The following is a 10983-nucleotide window of genomic DNA, read 5'->3' on the forward strand; positions in this document are numbered from 1 at the left end:
ACATCTCAAGGGTGTCAACTAATGATATCAATTTGAGCTCGATTAGTGCGGGGGCAGATTTTACCTGCTTATTCCGCTATGCTCTTTGGAACTTTTTCACTTTTTGTTACGTTCCCTACACACGGGGTAACTGTAACCCCAACACACACTTCCGATGCTTCTATTTCTGTTGTTTTCAGAACACTGACAACGCCCAAAAAGGAATAAGTAGAGCACAGTTCAAACTTTTTTTCTGCCCCAGTCCCAGCGTCCTCTTGCTAAATATTTTTAAGGGGTTAAACCACTCTAGAATTTTCAAAAAATGAAAAAAATTTTTTTTGCTTAAAAGGTGCCTAAGGGTCTTAGAAATAAGATACAACATCATTTATAAGGGGGAGAATTTTTTAAGTGCTTGTATTTTGATCCAAAGTCACCTGTTGCGCGCTCGGAGTATAAGACTCGGCGCGACGGGCTACGATTTTTATTATTATTTGGAATGCTTATACTTGCTAGGATAATAAAATATTAGTTATCTGTTTCATTTAAGTGATCATAGAGGGTACTTGTAATACTATCGTAAGAAAATATTCTTTTTATTTATATATCAGTCTTCAATGCCAATGTAACCGTTAAACGCTATTCGCACGAAACGTGGCTTTCTACTCTGCATTTCGTTAAATTTTGTGGTTTTTTGTCAGTATTTTTTAAATGTAATAATACAAATTTACATCATGAGTGAAAACAAAGTAAATCGTAATCGAAAAGGAACTAAATAAAGCAGTGGACATGAAAAAAGATCAAAATCATCAAGTAAACGACCGTTGAACCGTTTTGAATTAGAGACGCCGGACGATACAAATGTTAGTACATCTGCAAAAAATTGAAAGAATCTGCTGAAGAATACAACATTGAAGTAGATGCTACTGTTAGCTACCGCTTAATAAACTTTATTACAGTTTTCAGTGCTATTTCGAATGTTGTTGTGTGTAAACAGTGCAAATCAAATGTTACATTTACAAAAAATGGAAAACGCGACTTAGGCTTTAAAATCGTTATTTCTTGTGATAACTGCAATAAAACGAAGGTGCCAAATTGCCCATATGTTGACAAAAGCTACGAAATTAATCGCAGAATTGTTCTTGCAATGCGGTTGCTTGGCGTTGGTCTGCATGGAATAATAAAGTTTTGCGCGTTTATGGATTTACCATGACCAATTTTTCAGTCATTTTACGACAAGATAGTTCATACGATTTTTATCGCAACAAAACCCAGGTAGCAAGGTGACGTCTAATTGACGGCATTTTTTGGTCATTTTATGACGAACCAGACGTCATAATGTCGAGATAAAATGACGTCTAAATGTCGTAAAACTGACGTACATTTGTCTCATCTTAACGACGTCATATATCGACGTTAAAAATACGTCATTATTTTCATATTATTGACGTCATTTTCAAGAAGCTAGTATCGTACATTTGACGGTATTTTATTGTTATTTTTATGACAAAACATAGGTTTTTAGATTACATTTAATAAAGACGACATTTTAACGTCATTTTTATGACTATCCCAGGTAGTAAAAGCCATTATTTTGACGTTTTAGAAAATATTTCGGGTACATGTCCTATATATGCAGTACTTGCATTATGAAAATATCGAAATAACATAATTATAATGTAAAAAAAAATTACGTTATTTCTCAACAAGCATCACGACCCACTACACCATAGTCACATTTGTAATTGCCTAACTTCCGCGGTCACCCATCCAACTCTGAACCGCCGTCGACGTTGCTTGACTTCGAAGATCGTACGCTACCTAGCCCTTTGTGATGATCCATGAACACTTGATGATCATGAATACATATTTGTTATAGATCAGTTCAATAGATGCGAGAAACATGAAACTTGTATTTAACTAATATTTTTATAAATAAATATAAATTTACAGTTTTTTCCTGATTTTTACATATGCAAAATAATATGTGGAATAACTTATAGAAATATGTTTTTGCTTTGTTCTTTTGATAAAGTTAAATTATACCTCAGACAAAACGCAATATTTATAAAATATTGATAAAATATTTATAATATTTATTTAAATATTTTATAAATATTTATCCAAATATTTTATAAATATTTTTGTGGTCTTAGATTTAACAAATCATAAAGATTTATCATAAATATTATAAAAATATTTATGAAATATTTATAAATATATTTACAAAATATTACTTATACAAATCTTTATCTTTTATTTACCATAAATATTATATAAAATATTTAATCTATATTTTAATATGTTGAATAAAGATTTTTTTCTTCGTATATATAAAATATGTGTAAAATATTTTTATAATATTTTGAAAAAATAAATATTAATAAATATTAATAAATATTTATCATAAATATTATGTGCTGCCTGGGATGATTCTAAAATATTGATAGTATTAATTATATAAAATATTATATTAATTTTAATAATATTGTTTATTAACCAATCTTTAAATAATGATTAATAGTTATAGGTAGCAAGGTGTCGTCCACTAGATTTCAATAATTTGTCATTTGAGGTTAAATCGTCAATTATTACAAAGAATTATAGTTAACGTCAGTAATTAGTCACTAATAAAATCTTATTAATACGTCGTAAAATGATCAATTAACTGACATTATTAATTAGTCAAGAATATGACGTCGGAAATACGTTGTAGGATGGATAAATGACTGACGTAATTATAGGTCAAAAAATGATGTTACTATTACGTCTTAATTTGGTGACGTCTGCGACCTTAAATGACGAATTATTGACGTCGTATTAACGTCACCTTGCTACCTGGGAAAGCTGTTTGTGATAAAAGTATGAAAAATGCAGCTGAAAAAGAAAGAAAACATCCATTGAAAAAGGACAGAAACACGGAATAACTATATCTGGTGACGGAACGTGGCGAAAACGCGGATTTTCTTCGTTATTCGGCTTAGTTTCTCTGATTGGCTGGTATAGCGAAAAAGTAATTAATATTGCAGTAAAATCCAAGTACTGTAAGCAGTGTGAATATTGGGAAAAAAGGCAGGGCATTACAGAATATGCAGAATGGCTTGAAAATCACGCAAACGAGTGCGATGCAAATCATGAGGGATCTGCCGGTAAAATGGAAGTCGACGCAGTCATTGAAATGTTTTAGCGCTCTGAAGAATTATATCAAGTGAAATATGCTAATTACATTGGAGATGGCGATTCCAAGACATTTAAAGGCATTTTAGATTCTGAGCCGTATGAAAATTTTACTGTTTTCAAAAAAGAATGCGTAGATCATGTGCAAAAGCGTATGGGAACTCGTCTACGTAATTTGAAAAAAGTTACAAAGGGCCTCGGAGGAAAAGGAAAATTAACCGGAAAATTAATCAACGAATTATCGATTTATTACGGTCTGGCAAAATGTCGAAATCGCGATTCAGTCGAAAAAATGCGGAATGACATATGGGCAACGCTTTATCACAAAATGTCTACAGACGAAGAACCGCAGCACGAAAGATGTCCGTCCGGTGAAGATTCGTGGTGCTCGTGGCAGCGAATGAATACCGCTAATATCTTGGGAGAACATCATCATAAACCACTTCTTTCCAAAGATGTATTCAAAGCCATAAAGCCAATATACGAGGATTTAAGCAGTGACGATTCTCACTCGATGCATAGGTGACTATACACAAAATAACAACGAGAGTTTCAACTCAACAGTGTGGGCGATGGCTCCTAAAACAACTTCAAGTGGCAAGACAATTCTCGATATCGTGACACATATTGCTGTTTGCGTATACAATGATGGAATGGAAATTATGCAGGAAACACAAATTGCTATAATTTCTGCATCGAAGCCGACAAACGCCGCGTATTACTGGCTGAAACATCACTGTTTGACGCAGCAAAATCGGCTAGGCAGTTCGCAAAAGCAACCAGAAAAGAAGAGGAACAGAAGAATGCCAATTTGGAAGGTCAATTATACGGGGCAGGCATCGCAGATTGAAAGTATATTAAAAATTTCCATGATTTTCTCATAAGTAAAACTTTAAACGCGTTTTTCTCAAAACTACTTTTTTCGAGCCGGCCGGAAACATAACTCGCTCAATTCTTTACCAATTTGCTTGAAATTTTTACTGTACATTCTAAACAACATTATCTAGAGAAAGACCTGCGGATTTTTTTTAATGATGCATATTTCTTTAGTTATAAACAATTTAGTGACTATTTTTTTAGACGAAAATTTGACTTTTTTTTCAAATGTCCACCATTTTTGCAAATAGTGATATAAAAAAAAATCTGTACGTCTTTCTCGAGCTTTTTATATGTAAAACTAAAAAAACTTTTAATTTTTATTCTAAGTTCAAAATTGGAGGAGAAACTTTTCCGGCCGCGGAGCACTTTGTATCGGCGAGCGTTGCCATCAACCAGCTGCACAACCGGCATTTTGTTTTTAATTGCCTCATAAAAATTTATTCTCATACTTTGATGTATAGGCAATAAAGACCCATAAACATATTTTTCATTTTTGTTATTGTTTTCCCGGAAAAAATTCTTAAAATTAGGTTACTTTTCGACGCTCTAGAGTGGTTTAACCCTTTAAGTAGCGGGCATTTCAAAATCGACTGAGGTTACCGTAACCTTATGTGTAGGCAGAGGGTTAATATAATTTTTGTCAGTTTTTATCAAAACATAGAGAAAGAAAATATGCGGTTTGTGCAACATTCACCAGCGATTAAAGTAACAAATAAAGTAACAAAAAAAATTTTGATGACAGGATAATATCCGAAAGAAAGATACGGAGGCATGGAAACATGTTGTCGAGTTCTATACGCGGTATAATTTGCGGTCCGTCAAATTGCGGCAAGACAAACGTATTAATAAGCTTGTTGGAAAGTCCACATGGAGTACGTTTTGAGAATGTGTATGTGTACTCAAAATCATTACAACAACCGAAATATAGAAACTTGGAAAATTTATTGACACCGATTGAAGAAGTTGGTTATTTTGCATTCTCCAATAACTGTGATGTCATTCAGCCGAGTGCAGCGCTTCCGAATTCGATTTTTATCTTTGATGACGTGGCGTGTAATAAGCAAGATACGACAAGAGACTACTTTGCAATGGTGCGACACGTGGATGTAGACTGCTTCTATCTCTGTCAGACGTACGCAAAGATACCGAAATATCTTATACGCGACAACGCGAATTTGCTAATTTTATTCAAGCAGAATAGTACTAATCTAAAGCGTGCGTATCATGTAAATACCGACATGTCTTACGAGGATTATAGTAATTTATGTCATATTTGTTGGCAACAAAGGTATGGATTTTGAGTGATAGATAAGGATAGTGCACTCGCTGATGGATGATATCGAAAAGGATTTAATGACTTCGCAATACCATAAAGCAGTTAGTTGTTTTTGATACGTTGACCAAATAGTGTTTCTCAACATGGATAACACAGATAACAGTATGGATCGTAAAAAGATTGTGAGAGAGATTGCGAAAACGAGTGATTCAATTCGCAAAAAATATCGCGTTTTGAAAGCGGGTAAAGTGCAAGAAGAGATGGCGTCGGAGAGACACTTGAGCCCATTGCCGAACCATTAAAACAGATTGTTGAAAACACCGTTGGCGATGTATCAGATCCGATTAAGAATGAAACGTTCTCTTCGGTGGAAGACAAATACGCAGAACCAAAATCCAAACAAAAGTGATCAAACGCTTTGTTTAACAATTCTATAATGACCTCTACTCCTGTTAAAAAAACAATGAGACGATCAAAAACTATACCAATTAATTTGAACGAAACATCGCAAATATTACATGAGAGCGATTTATCGTACAGTCATGTGCCTTCTGTCAAAGACGTTTTTGAAATGGCAGTCAATGAACCGCTTGTGACATCAGTTCGACAACAATTGGAAACGCGTAAAGGACGTGAAAAGTTGCACACGCACGAGTGGCCTTCACTTGGATACAGTACAATTGGACATAGTGCAAATGGACACAAAATAATGTACACCGTACATTTCCACACCGCAAAGTTGTACACCGTACATTTCTACACCGTGGTCACACACACACACACACACACACACACACACACACACACACACACACGCGCGCGCGCGCGCACGCACAGGGGAGTGCAAGGGGGGCCATCGGTCCCCCTCCCGCACCCACTCCGTCAGTAGGGGTGCCTTAAACAGAAGGGTATAGAAATGTACGGTGTACAACTTTAGAATGTACAAAATTCCTATGTCCAAATAAACCGTGTACATTAGTTTGTGTAAATTTGTATCGTGTCCATCTGCACTATGTCCAATTGTACTGTGTCCAAGTGAGCCACTCCCACACACACTACGGTCCATTAGGTCAAAAATATATGCGAGCTGTTTTGAGTGGTAAAAAACCAGTCATCATAGATATAGTTTACGGAGTTTTCACCGACCTTGGAACGATGCTCGGCGATAAACGCATCGACATACATAAGAATGACAACATAGTCATAGATGGTAAAATATACGCAGGAACGCCTGGTCTGTATGAATTAATTTTCATGAAAATGCCCAACATGTACACAAATAATGACCTGCAGAATTATAAAAACATTATTAGCGACAAATGCATATAAACGCGGGGATATTGCACATAATCAATGGGCAACAAAGGGTCTAAATATAAAAATATAATTGTACTTTTAGTAACAGACACAAAAGTTGGACAAGGTATACCGAGCGCTATTACATTAAATGATAACAAGATCGATTATGTTCATTGGGATAATCCCAACGAGCTTGTGGATCGCCTTCGATTGCTCGAAGCCTTACACCAGGCAGGACACAATGCTCACGACAATGAGATTCTATCAATTATCGAGGAACTTTGCAAGGTTGGTTTTATTATAAATTAAAACTGCATGAAACAAATTTAGTCATCGAAATGTCAATCAACAAGTTTGGAACATCGCTCGGAAGAAGCAGTGCGGAACCATACTATCAATGGAGCGGATTAATCAGAAATTACATACGCGATAATGCTCTTTGCATGGTTGCCACCGATTTTGATGCAAAGTCGCGCAAGGTTCGACGTGTAGCGCTGCCTGTAGACAATAAACGCTGATGCAGCCAATAAACGATATGTGCAGCAAACCGTGACAATTTTAAGGGATCGATAGGATGAAATCGAGAGGAAGATTGAGACGCTCCAAAGTAAGATGGAAATTACAACTCATATGCTAAACAAGTTTCAAAGACAGCTCGACGCGGTGACTTATCGTACAGAGTAAAAAAGTCGATACATCGAATATATGCACCATTTACATGTCATACTCTAAACATATCTGAGAAACAATTGCTGGTTGAGGAATTACATGCTTCGGCGAGAAAAAATTTTCTTCGAAGACGCGTCATAGTACACGGATACGATGATCTGTGGCAGGCGGATGTGGTTGAAATGCGTCCTTACATGCGATTTAATCGAAGTTATCATTACATACTCATCGTTATCGACGTGCTGAGTCAGCATGCATGGGTCGTGCCGCTCAAGACCAAGAGTGGTAACAAAGTTGCTATTGCGATTGCAAAGATAATTCGGAAAGATGGAAGATGTCCGAAAAATTTGCAAACAGACAAAAGAAAAGAATTTTATAACTCAAACGTGCAGAAACTATTGAAGAAACATGATATCAATCATTATTCTACGTACTTCATAATGAAAGCATCAGTTGTTGAACGTTTTAACCGCACATTAAAGAACGTCATGTGGAAGCAATTTACACTCAATGGAAATTATACACTCAATGGATTGATTTGCTGCCGCGTCTCGTGTCAGAGTACAATGCGCGAAAGTATCGAACTATTAGCATACGACCCATCGATGTTACACCTGCAATCGCTAAAAAATTCTTAACCATGATGTACAGTCACGTAAAAATGGCGGCATTCGCGCGATTTAAGGGGGGGGGGGCATCTACATTAGAGGGTAAAAAAATCAATTTTTTGCTTAAATTGATAGTATTTCATCCGTAGAACATGCTCCTAAAGTCCCCAAGTATAAATTACCCATATAGACAAAAAGATGTCTTTTAGGTTTCTAAAAGACATCTTGCGATTTCTTGCGACATCTCGCATTTTTTACGAAAAGATATCTTTTCGCGATCTAAAAGATGTCTTATGCAACAGTTTGAGATATCTTTTAGATATCTGGCGATGTCTAAAAGACATCTTGAAGAAATCTAAAAGATATCTTAAAGAAATTTAAAACATATCTTAAAGATATCTAAAAGATGTCTTTTAGAAATCAAAAAAATCTATATGAGACATCATAAAGATATCTTTTGTACGTCTTGAAGACCTTTTTTAGAATTCTTTTTAGACATTTATAAAGGTTTATACATTTATGCGGAGGCTCAGAGAGCTTTCTCCGAGAAGACCCGTGGAATTATCCATCAAGACACAAAAATTTTATTACGTAGGTTCTAAGAGGGTTGAGAGCTTACTACGATTGTAATAAGTTAATCCATCACCGTAAGTGATCTTCTTATATAGCTCTCAGAATGTAAATTACATCACGAGAAAGGCAGCATCGCGTTGCTTATAGTGGCGATTCCGCAAACTATATCGCGACTGCGGATGTTTCACCGCTACATGAACTACTAAAATGTCTTTTTTTAAATGTTCAGTAATAAATATATAATGACGTTTATAGATATCTTAAAGCAATTCTAGAATTGGTCTTCAAGATATATGTATAAAAGACATTTTTAACCTCTAGAAGATCAACCCTTTTTGGTCGACTTTTTTAATTTTAATACTAAAACATTTTTGTCCTTGTCAATGAAATAAACTACGAAGAAGATAACATATCACTCTAACGCCTAATATTATTAGGCTTTTAATTCGAAAAAAGTGATTATTTTTTTGTTGTGTTTGAACTTTATATTACTATTTATTGTTAAAATGATTGTTTAGCGTCATTTGCAATAAAAATTGAAAAATATATATATAAAAATATAATTATGTTGCACTTTATGAAGTATGAGACAGTACACAAAGTGTCATTAAAGTAACATATATATCAAATTATTTCGAAATAAATGCATGTATTATGTTAAAAGAAGTAATTTTAGCTAAATGAATATATTATGTTTTCGGTAAATTTAATTAAAAGCCTAATATAAGGCTTCTGGCTAGGAAGAGGTTAAGATATCTTGTATAGATCTTTCATTTAGATATCTTTGACATGTCTAATTCGAAAATTTTTAAGACATCTTTTAAGATGTTATAAAATTAATCATCGTATAGTGTTTGTTATGAGACTTTTGGGCATCGGTTTGCACGGTTTTAATTTATTTTGCGCTATGGTGGATATATCAGCAGAGGATTAAATAAGTACACATACGAAATAGTTACACAGCACATACATGAAGCAACAAAAACTGTCTTTGATGCGATGTGTTTGAGAGTCGTGAAACAAGAAAGAGAAGAGAATGAAAAAAGAGAGCGGCCTTGTAATGATTTTAAGGTCTCCGGCGATGGATCGTAGAAAAAGCGCGGTTTTACTTCCTTATATGGCGTGACAACGTTAATTGCTTACTACAGCGGTAAAGTGATCGATCTTGTCGTCAAAAGTAGCTTTTGTCAGTCCTGCGTAGCTTGGAGAAGTAAAGAAAACACCGAAGAATTCAAAGAATGGTACGAGACGCATGAAGAGGAGTGCTTATCAAATCATATTAGAAGTTCTGGCAAGATGGAAGTAGATTCTATGAAAGAGATGTTCTTTATTTCTGAAGAAAAGTATGGCGTACGCTACATGAATTATATAGACGATGGCGATTCTAAGACGTTTAAAGCGCTTCTAGATTTGAATCCGTATGGAGATGATCACATTATTGTTAAAAGCGAGTGCGTAAATCATGTAGAAAAGCACATGGGCATTAGGCTACGTAATATAAAGAAGGAGAGAAAGCTCGGAAGCAAAGAAAAATTGACGGATGCTCTTATTTAAAAAATTACAAAATATTACGGCCTTGCAATAATGAGAAATAGTGATTCTGTTGAAAATATGCAGCGTAATATTATGGCTATATACATACTTGCATATGATTTCCACAGACGAAAATGCAAGACATGAAAACTGCCCCACAGGAGAAACCAGCTGGTGTAAGTTTCGTCGCGCAGAAAATCTTGGCCATAACTATATCCACCCAACACCTCTCCACAAGGATGTTGCTAACAATATATTACCTATATTTCAAGATCTGTGAAGGAAAAAATTACTTGAGAGGTGTTTAGGTGGGTATACACAAAATGCCAATGAAAGTTTCAATGCGACGATTTGGCGATTTGCCCCAAAACACCTCCATTGCGGCCGCAAAATCATTGAAATTGCTGCCTACATAGCTGCTAGAATTTTCAATGAAGGCTATTTCTCGGTTCTAAGAATCATGTCTTGCATGGAAATAATTATTGGATCAGTATGCAAAGATGTTGCGGATAGAATAAATGAAAATCGCACGATTAGCCAAAATCGTCGTAGCAGATATGTTGCGTAGGAAACGCGTATTTACAACAAACAACGGCTGTTGGAGAAAAATGAATTGTATGAGGACACTGAGGACATTTTATATAAAGCAGGGATAGCAGATTAATCGAAAAGTACAGATAAACAATCATTAACAAGCTTTTATCAACCTTTTTCTTTGATCAAAAACTTTAAACACGATTTTCTCGAAACCACTTTTTTCAAAACTGCGTACACGATAAAAAAAATTAATTGACGGATCCACTTCTCTTTTTTTTAATTAAAGGTTATTTAATTATCTTCTGTGTAAACCTAAAATATAAATTAAAAGTCATGTAAAAAAAAGTTATTTTAAAAAAAGTCAAAAATTTTTCACAAAAAATCAATTCTTTTATCAAAATGCCATTTTCATAAATTTTTTATAATAAATGTATGGCTTTCTTAAGTTCACTTAGA

The 10983-nt window shown here is 34.7% G+C and overlaps 1 pseudogene; it reads left to right on the forward strand.

Moving 5' to 3' along the window:
- Positions 1-1185: 1185 nt before the first annotated feature.
- LOC118645764 lies at positions 1186-3923 on the forward strand (annotated as a pseudogene).
- The last annotated feature ends 7060 nt before the right edge of the window (positions 3924-10983 follow it).

Source organism: Monomorium pharaonis, chromosome 5 (assembly GCF_013373865.1).
Source record: "Monomorium pharaonis isolate MP-MQ-018 chromosome 5, ASM1337386v2, whole genome shotgun sequence".
Lineage (NCBI taxonomy): Eukaryota > Metazoa > Arthropoda > Insecta > Hymenoptera > Formicidae > Monomorium > Monomorium pharaonis.